General features: G+C 38.6%; 1 non-coding gene across 1 annotated transcript; it reads left to right on the top strand.

Moving 5' to 3' along the window:
- The first annotated feature begins 10,197 nt into the window (after positions 1-10,197).
- Positions 10,198-10,304, top strand: LOC128247150 (U6 spliceosomal RNA). The gene has a single exon (XR_008263563.1). It is a non-coding gene; the product is annotated as a U6 spliceosomal RNA (small nuclear RNA).
- Positions 10,305-11,089: the final 785 nt, after the last annotated feature.

Below are 11,089 nucleotides of genomic sequence, written 5' to 3'. Positions count from 1 at the left end.
TTTATTTTAATGGCCTACCAATCTATGCAATGAGGTTTTATTGCCCTAGGTGTCGGGAAGACACTTGGCAAGCAATGGAAACAAAATTGAAAGAAGAAATAATAATAATGATAATGATAATAATAATAATAATAATAATAATAATAATAATAATAATAATAATAATAATAGCCTCTGAAGACGGGATTGAAACCGACAGCTTTTAGGACAGACACCAGATAGCGATGGTCCACCCTGTCAAAAGTTGGATTGGTTCAAATTGACCAGTGCCCCTCGAAAGCCCGAACTATTCCCGACCCATTCTACGATGTATCGCATGAGGTAAAGATTGTTGTGGATAAATCTACCGGGGATCGCACAGGTTTGTGCATCCCCGACTATACTACCGCTAAAAAGCGCCATCATCCAATCCTGGTGAGTTGCCCGCCACGCAGAGGCCCAGTGTATCTTCCACTTTCTCTGCTGAAATCGGCTTCTGCAATACTCGATATCCTTGTCCGACAGGCGCGGCATACCCTCGAGGTAAGCCTCAAAGCCTGCTGTGTCAAAAATGCCACTCCTCGAAAAGTGGTCGACGAAATGCTGCTGAAAACTCCGCTCAATTGTTTCCTACCAACCGGGTCGAGGAAAACCGTATTCACCTTGAAGTCATGGCCTTTCCGAAAAAGTATCACGGCGCTCTTTGATCCTGGCCGACCAGAGGAGGTATAAACCTCATAGTCGTCCAGAAGAAGAGCAAGCGATTGCGTTTCGGAAATCCTAGTTTCACTAATGGGATTTCCGATCATAATAATAATAATAATAGGCAAAAACCAGATCGTGGCTCTCATGGCTTCTGCTCTTAACTGGCTGGAACTATTAACACGAACAAATATTCTGCTCACTACTACAGATTTGCTTGTCATTTGCTTGACCTTAATCAGTTGAGGATGTCCCTTAGTGGCTGACGTTATGTGCATCTAAGATCACCAACTAATGAAGCAGCATCATATTCATGTGTTTAGAGGTGGATTCTTTAGAGTTTTTACTCCTGAAAACATGGGTGTTTCGTTTATCATCCTTAAACAAGCATTATTCAGAGACCTTTTGAGCGGGATGCACTGTTTATCTTGATATGATTCTCTTCATATGAGGTCACCATGACGTGCACATACGGTTGGGATGTATGTACTGGTGTACTCTTACCAGACAAGTAGATAGGTATATTGAACTTCGTATATTTGTACCCCAGCGTCACTTTGATGGCGTGTGTTGTACTTCCACTCAATAATAATAACAATCCTTTTATTATAAGCTCAAGGCCTGAAATTTTGGTGGGAGAGGGGATAGTTGATTTAATCAGCCCCAGTGCTTGATGTCTAGTCATTTTATCGAACCTAGAAGAATGAAAGGCTAAGTCGACCTCGGCGGAATTTGAACTCAGAACGTAAAGACGGACGAAATGCTCGTAAGCATTTTGTCCGTTGTACTAACTATTCTGTCAGCTCTCTGCATTCGTGAAATAAATAATCTCGATGACATATTTAATACAAAACAAGCATTTTTAATAGTGGTAGCTAATGGACATTCATCTAAAATATTTTAAATGAAGTTGCTTATATTTGCATTATTTCCGAAATTACATTTAAAATTGATAGCATCTACATAAATAAATATGGAAATAAATATTAAAAATTTATGAGACGAAAAGTTGTAAACTAGGGAAATAATTAACATTAATCAAATCCATATTTTTGATACTGGCTTCTCGATTGGCTAAAAATAGCAATCACATCTATGTGAACAAGTAATGAAGATCAAATCACATACTACTCTAGTTTTATTTCAAATTAACATTTATAAGATGATTAATTAGCAATTACACCGTGAACTGCGAGAATCAAAATTGCTGTTGTATTCCATCATTAAAAAAACGATTTCTTTAAGACGAATCTGTGTGTATAATACATTCAATTCATTGGTATACTTTGATATCCCACATGTTTCGATATCTTTTTCTCTCTCGTCAAAGAAAGATACTTCTGATGAGTCAAAACACAAAATGTCCCAGAGTTCTCTTACACTAATGAATTGAGCATGTTATGAACACAATATGAACACATTTCATCATAGGAGAAATTTTCTGCAATATTCAAATACAACAACGATTAACATATTCAAGTTCGAATCACCCGGAACGTATTAAGACTATATACGAAAGTCAGCATTTCGATTCTCGCTGATCAGGTGATTTATTATCGGTTGGCAGATATCAGTACACATCAGTTTATAATTCGTTTACTGTTGGTAGAAACAAGAGCCACAAACTTTTGTTAGATTCATTAGTTCGGTGTTTGTATTAATGCAAACACACACACACACGCACGCACACACACACACACACACACACACACACACACACACACACACACACACAAACACACACACACACACACACATACACACACACACACACACACACACACACACACACTATATGGTTTATGCTATGACAAACTAAGGAGCCCTTTTATGAATACTGCCGGATTATTTCAATCCATATATTATGACTTTATACATACATACATACATACATACATATATACTGAACTACGAAAGAAATGTCTCACTATAAACGATTATTTGTTTTGCATGTGGGGTCTGAACTCGCTCACCTATCGTGAACATGATAATGCTCGCGAACGCATCTTTATTCATAAAGATATATATATATATATATATATATATATATATACACAAACATATGTATATACACACACATAGATATATCTACATATATATACTCTTTTACTCTTTTTCCTCTTTTACTTCTTTCAGTCTTTTGACTGCGGCCATGCTGGAGCATCGCCTTTAGTCGAGCAAATCGACCCCAGGACTTATTCTTTAGAAGCCTAGTACTTATTCTATCGGTCTCTTTTGCCGAACTGGTAAGTTACGGGGACATAAACACACCAGCATCGGTTGTCAAGCGATGTTGGGAGGACAAACACAGACACACAAACATATACACACACATACATATATATACACATATATACGACGGGCTTCTTTCAGTTTCCGTCTACCAAATCCACTTACAAGGCTTTGGTCGGCCCGAGGCTATAGTAGAAGACATTTGACCAAGATGCCACGCAGTGGGACTGAACCCGGAACCATGTGGTTGGTAAGCAATCTACTTACCACACAGCCACTCCTACGCCTATATAACTATATATGTATGTATGTATGTATGTATACAGGATGGGATGAGTAAATTGTAGCCATTTTATATTTTTTATTTCGCGCGTGCGTTTTGTTTCTGAGTTTGCGACTACACAGTATACTAGTGTCAGTTGGACACTGTCTGTGAGAAAAACAACACCATGAATCAATTCACTTTGCCAGAAGTTTGAAAACGACATGCGTCGGGAATTCCAATACAAACATTTTAGAGAGTTTGAGTGTCAATCTGAGGACAGTGCAATGTGAGGACATTTACCGAGAGTGATAAAAATCAACCATCATGGTTTGGAGAGATCACTAATGATGGCGAAGTTATGTCTGCATGATGCATGTGTAAAACGTTGACTCATTGGGTATAAAAGGCACCCGAATTTCCACCAGAGGACCTTCATGGTGTCCTTCTCTCTGGTTCTGAAGGTTCTCAGGTTCTAGCCAGCCAGCCGTCTGCATTTTGTCACCATCTAGGTAATGTGCTCTTGGAAAGAGGTATCGTCACTCATGTCGATACCCAGGTCACGCACTGAGTTAGCTTCTGTGGTTGTAACATCCCCTGGACCCATGTACGCTGTAAGTCTTTCGTTCAGTTTTGGGTGCTGGTAGCGCAGGGCTTGGAATTTTCCAGCATTAAACTGCATATTATTCTCTTCAGGCTATCTCTAAATTGCGTCCAGCTTCTGCTACATGCGTGCAACATCGCTAGGATTTTGTATATTCTACGAGACTTTCGTATCGTCTGCGTAGCTAGCATGGGCATATCTGAGAGGGCCACTGTTAAAAGCAACGGTCCCAAGACAGTGCCCTATGGAAGACCACTCACTATTTATGTTTCCTTTGAGGTGGCTCCATTGGCCACCACTGCCTGACTTCTATCTTTCACAAAGTCATGTAACCACTCTCCAAGTTTTACAGCTACGCAAAAATCGCGCAGTTTGTGGCATATCATACCATGATCAACTTTATCTTTATCAAAAGCTATTGCAAAGTCAAGGTATATTACGTCCACATTTCAGTTGTCAAGTAACTACTTCAACACCCAGTCATAGTGTTGTAGGCAGCTCCTACCTGGTCGAAAATCATGCTGGGTATCACTCAGCAAATCCTTTTCTTCAAGGAATGCAATTAGTTTCCCTCTGACTATTCGTTCCATGGCTTTGCTGATGTGTGAAGTCAGAGAGATAGGCCTGTAATTTTTGACATCTACTCTGCTTCCTCCTTTACGGATTGAGAATATTATTCCCTCCTTCAGTTTGTATGGCAGTTTGCCATTTTCAAGAAAACTCTGGAAGAGAACTGTAGTGATTTTGCCAGGATATGTTTGCACGATTTGAAGAGGTTTGCTGGGAAACCATTGAGGCCAGCTGCTGAGTTCGCGTCCACCTCATCTATGGCTAGTATCATATCTTCTTCACTAATGTCGTAACTGCCTCGCTGGTTATAGGTGAGGCGGCAATGAAATCCTCTAGTTCGTTCACTTGTCTGTGTTCCAACGGGGTGGCAAAGTCACTTTTGAACTGATCATTCAGTACCTCAGTGAGCCTGGTTGGATTATCTGTAAGAGAGCCATCCTTGTGGGAGAGGGGTCCTATTTTGTAGGATACTGAGGTTGTTCCTTTGGCATAATGAAAGAAGGCCTTTGGGTTTGACTTTTTATAACCCAGGCTTCTTCGTCTTCTCTCTCTCTCTCTCTCTCTCTCTCTCTCCTTCACATAGGATTGTTGCACTGAATCTGGAATTAATTGGTTGGCAATTAAGCTTCTTACTACACAGCCACGCCTTCGCCTACACACAGACATGCACACATACACACACGCACGCATGCACACATTGTACGTGTGTATCTTTATCTGTGTGTGTGTGTGTGTGTGTGTGTGTGCGTGTGTGCGTGCGTGCGTGCACTGAGTTCTATTCAGTGTGTTTTGTTCAACCGAATTATGTGCAAAATATGTCTGCGTGCGGAGCCTATTTGTGTCTGGAGCTTTAACTATGATACTGCAATATCTCTCAGACAATCTTCGCAGATTATTATTATAATTCTGAGACGTCTTCCATACGACAAACAATACCTTTTGTAATAATAAACATATAAAGCAGGGAGTCTCAAAATTTTAACTAGAAATGATTATGCGGTGACGAATTTAATATGTTAACACTAACTTATCTATTGTTTTTATGCTGATATTATCTCTAAAATATTTATATTCCAAACAATTCTGTTTTTTTTTCACCATAGAGTACAGTATCATGTACCTAAACGCACTTAATGTTTCTTTCGTCACATCTTCGGCAAGTTTAATGAATGTTAGGCTTCGTTGATGAACTCATAATGCAAATGATAAAAAAAAAAGTAGTTGTTCCTTTTATTCGTTTGCAAAAAATGAGGCGTGGCTCTGTGGTGCGTATTTTGCTGGCCAACATGGTTGCGGGTTCAATCCTACTGTGTAACTTTGAGCAAGTGTCTTCTACTATAGTCTCGGACCGATCAAAGCTTGGTGAGTGGGTTTGGTAGACGGAAACTGAAAGAAGCCCGTTGTCTATGTATATATATATATATGTGTGTGTGTGTGTGTGTGTGTGTGTGTGTGTGTGGAAGGTGTTTAAAAGCCATTTAAAAACACATAAAAATTCGTTAGATTCACTTCAGCATTTAAATTTAATTTGCCAAAATATTTTCGTCGCTTTGAGACCGCGACCTGATCACTGACAAAATCCGTGCTGCATCTCTATTGGCAAATTAAATTTAAATGTTGAAGTGAATCTAACGGTTTTTGTGTGTTTTTAAATGGTTTATAAACACCTTCCACGCTTCAATCCCAGATCTGGTCACTTGCTATACAAGTACATCTCTGTAATATACATACACATACATACATACATACATACATACATACATACATACATACACGTATGAAAAAAAGTTCCGTGTCGAACTGGATTACGGTTTAGCCATCTAACTTAGAGATATCAAATATAAAATATACAAGAATAAGGGCAGAGAATCATCAATTAATAATAGAATTAATAATTAACAATTCTGCCAAGTAGTTCAGTATGAAAAAAACCTTTATCAGTAAGACTATTTATCATTATAAATATACAGGGATTAGCAATTGAGTTGCTTCTCCAACATACTGAAAATTTAGAAATAGCAGTCAAAGAACTACTGATTCCAAACTACAAATTTTCTCCAAAGTGGATGGCGATATTTATGGCACACATAGAACAAAAAACCGGAGGGAAAAGCGTAAACAAGCCAAGCCTTTAGTTAATTGGATACGAATCGTTTCATGGTTAAGTGAATGGAAATTTCACTATTCCACTAAATATACAAGAATTGTTAATTATTAATTCTATTATTAATTGACGATTCTCTGCCCTTATTCTTGTATATTTTATATTTGATATCTCTAAGTTAGATGGCTAAACCGTAATCCAGTTCGACACGGAACTTTTTTTCATACGGGACTATTTGTGACGCACATGGAATAGATTTCTTTGAGGTGAGGTGCCTGAACTCGCTAGCCGATGAATTCGTAAGTGCCTTTCTTATCGTTGATTTTTGGTGTCGCATGGCCAAAGATTACCGTGAATTTTTTTAGAGACACTTTCAAATTTATCAGAATATTGAGGCTGAAGATTGGAATAGTGAAATTTCCATTCACTTAACCATGAAACGATTCGTATCCAATTAACTAAAGGCTTGGCTTGTTTACGCTTTTCCCTCCGGTTTTTTGTTCTATGTGTGCCATAAATATCGCCATCCACTTTGGAGAAAATTTGTAGTTTGGAATCAGTAGTTCTTTGACTGCTATTTCTAAATTTTCAGTATGTTGGAGAAGCAACTCAATTGCTAATCCCTGTATATTTATAATGATAAATAGTCTTACCGATAAAGGTTTTTTTCATACTGAACTACTTGGCAGAATTGTTAATTATTAATTCTATTATTAATTGACGATTCTCTGCCCTTATTCTTGTATATATATATATATATATATATATATATATATAATATGTGTGACATCTGTGTGAGATATCTGGTGTTGACGTGTTTACGTTTCCGTAATATAGTGCTTTGACACAAGTGACCGATAGAGTAAGCGCCAAACTTAAAACAATAAGTACTAGGGTCGATTCGTTCGACTAAGGTTCTTTAAGACTGTGACCTCGTATGGCCGCTTTCTGATGACTGATATTTTTCTTCTCACCGCTAAATTATATAACTATTTCTACTTAACATTTTAACATTCGTATTTTTAAATATGCTATTACTAACTGAATCTATTAGTGTGCATACTCACTCGCCGTCTCCATCAACTCTGTGTGTTAGACATATGCGTTACTACTACTACTACTACTACTACTACTACTACTGCTGCTGCTGCTGCTGCTGCTGCTGCGGCTACTGCTGCTACTGCTACTGCTGCTACTGCTGCTACTGCTGCTGTTGCTGCTGCTGCTATGCATTCTTTCTGTTGGTAATGCATCGTACGATATTTTCATTGACACGGTGCAACCAATTTTCCACATTCTTCTTTGATACATAATATGTATTCATGTTTATCTGCTGATTATATCTAAGACTACATAGTCTAACTTTTTTTTATCTTTTATCTTTTACTTGTTTCAGTCATCAGACTGCAGCCATACTGGGGCACCGCCTAGGAGAAATTTTTAGTCGAATGAAATTGATCCTTTTTCTTTTTAAGCCTGGTACTTTTGTATCGGTCTCTTTTACCGACCTTCTGAGTTATGAGGAGGTAAACACACCAATACCGGTTGTCAAGCGTAGAAGGGGGACAAATACAGTCATAAAGGCACATAATCCCAATACACTTTTGTGTCTCTGATTTTTCCTTCTTTATTTTTTCCCTCTCATCTGTCGAAGAGCGTAGGTTCGAAACGTCAAAGGCTTTTCCATTCTTCCCGAGTGTCAAACTAATACACCTGCTTTTTGTTCCCTCACCTGTCTTCGTCCTTTGTTTTCTGTTAATTTTGAACTATACACACACACACACGCACACACACATACACGTAGTTCTTCTTTCAGTTTCCTTCCACCAGATTCGCTCACAGGGTTTTTTGTTGGCCCAAAGCTGTAGTAAAAGACAGTTGCCCAAAATGCCATGCGAAGCAGTGGGACTGAACGTCGAACCATGTGGTTGGAAAGCAAGCTTGTTACCACACAGCTACGCCTGCATCTATATGTTCTTAACCCTTTTTAAAGACGGTAAATTGCGAGTTGGTGAGTTCGATCATATCAAGTAACCACATCGAATCTCCCTCGTTAATTTGTGTTATGGATATCATATTTATTAGTGATGTGGACTTTGTTATTAATGCTGTATTTATTCACTTGAAATTATTATAGATACTCTTTATATTTCTTATAATCATATTTGCGTGTGCTTCATTGTCGTTGCTGTTGCTGCCGTTTTTTGCTAGCCACAATACTTAACCATAGGTACTTTCCAACCCTAATCAAAGATGTGCTCCAACCATATCTATCTGTCTTCTCTTTTCCCCAGGCATAACATATCAATTATTATTCAATGTCGTCTTTCTTTTCTAACCGTAGGGTATATAATTTCAAGGTTGTTTGACTTATACTTTTAAAAGGTCAAGAGACTGCATACGGAGGGCTTCTTCGTTCGTTTGTTATTAGTGTCCTTCATGTTGTGGTCGTAGCTACTATCACTGCTGTTGTCGTCCTTGCTGTTATGGATGTTGGTAACATATTTTCTATTGCCTCTTTTGCCTCTTTTGCCTTAATCCGAACCACCTTTCTTCCTTTCTTTCAGCCTTCCTTTCTTTTTTTCCACTTCAGCAAATTTCTATGCAAACAGAGTCAGAAAAATGGCGACAACGAATTTGTGGATAGAACAAAAAAATGATACTTGCAAATTATTTGGCAATCATTTTTCCCAAACTGATCATTCTGCCTCCAAAACCTTACGCATTCATGTAGTTAACATGTGCACACATTGAGTTAATACGCTAATGCACGAAGGTGTAGATTCACGAATATACAAAAACACACCCACACGCAGATACATATACACACACAGAAACACACACACACATTCTGATTTTATTAGTGCATCAGTTCTAGGTTTTTATATAACTTCAATACTTTTTCGTCCTTTCTTATTAGGTTCCCTCAAAAGTTACGACTTACATATACATATCTTTTATTTCAGTCATTAGACTGCGGCCATGCTGGGGCACTGCTTTGAAGAGTTTTTAGTCGAATGAATCGACCCAAATACTTAATTTTTTTGGTAAGTCGAGTACCTATTCTATCGCCTCTTTCGCTGAACCACTAGGTAATGGGGACATAAACACACCAACATCGGTCAAGTGGTGGTGGGGAACAGGCACAAAGACACACACACACACACACACACACACACACACATACATATATATATATATATATATATATATATATATATATATGTGTGTGTGTGTGTGTGTTTGTGTGTGTGTGTGTGTGTGTGTGTGTGTGTGTGTGTGTGTGTGTGTACGACGGTCGTCTAGTTTCCGTCTGCCAAATCCACTCACAAGTCTGTGGTCGGCCCGGTGCTACAGTAGAAGATATTTGCTCAGGGTGCCATGAAGTGGGACTGAACACGGAATCATATATATATGTACGTCTTCGTTTTGCATCTAGTTTGCAAGATTGTTGATGTGAATTCGTGTGTTGAAATTAGCTTTTCATTGTGGTTTACATCTTTGTTGCTATTTAGATGCGTATGTTCACTAGATTCAGTAGGTGGATTATTGAAACTTGGTCGCATTTTACTATTGTTTACCCGGTGCATAAGCCGCCGATTAAAAATAGCATTATATCGATTAGATTTAGGAAAACATTTGTCCAACGCGGCAAAAAATTTCCAGCGATCTTGATTGAAACATGCGAACCGAAAATTGGGTTGAACCTGATTCCTATATCTGTTGTTAGGCTTATTTGATCGAGTACTTGCTTCGGCAGTACACATACTAAAATTGGAACGATACAGAGAAGATTAGCATGGCTCCTGCGCAAGGATGACACGCAAATTCGTGAAGCGTTCCATAATTACTTTATAGGCGCAGGAGTGGCTCTGTGGTAAGTAGCTTGCTTACCAACCACATGGTTCCGGGTTCAGTCCCACTGCGTAGCACTTTGGGCAAGTGTCTTCTACTATAGCCTTGGGCCGACCAAAGCCTTGTGAGTGGATTTGGTAGACGGAAACTGAAAGAAGACCGTCGTATATATGTATATGTATATATATATATGTGTGTGTGTTTGTGTGTCTGTGTTTGTCCCCCTAACATCGCTTGACATCCGATGCTGGTGTGTTTACGTCCCCGTAACTTAACGGTTCGGCAAAAGAGACCGATAGAATAAGTACTAGGCTTACAAAGAATAAGTACTAGGCTCGATTTGCTCGACTAAAGGCGGTGCTCCAGCATGGCCGCAGTCAAATGATTGAAACAAGTGAAAGAGTAAAAGCGTAAAAGAGAGTGTGTTGCACAAGATTGGAACAATTTAGTGTTACAAGCAGTTGGATTATTATGCCACGTATGTCTATGAGTTTTCGTTGGTGGTTCATTGTTTTGACCAATTCTTCTTGGCCTGTATTCTATATCTGATTGAGTTCTCATACCGTGACGTTGTGATGGCATACAAGGTTTATTACTGTTGGAGGAAATACCAGTGTTGTGTATGTCTGCTTATTGTATATATTGAATTTTTTCACGGTACCCAGCCCAAGCTAAAGCAACACTACAATAAGTTGCACATGAATCGAAAAATTTATTAGCGGATAATCTAGAAATTCTTGTAGAAATATTCTTAACTAATCTCCGTATTAATATAAACACC

This window comes from Octopus bimaculoides, chromosome 2 (assembly GCF_046866305.1).
Source record: "Octopus bimaculoides isolate indiv1 chromosome 2, ASM4686630v1, whole genome shotgun sequence".
Classification (NCBI taxonomy): Eukaryota; Metazoa; Mollusca; class Cephalopoda; order Octopoda; family Octopodidae; genus Octopus; species Octopus bimaculoides.
This window is presented reverse-complemented; position numbering and strand designations above follow the sequence as displayed.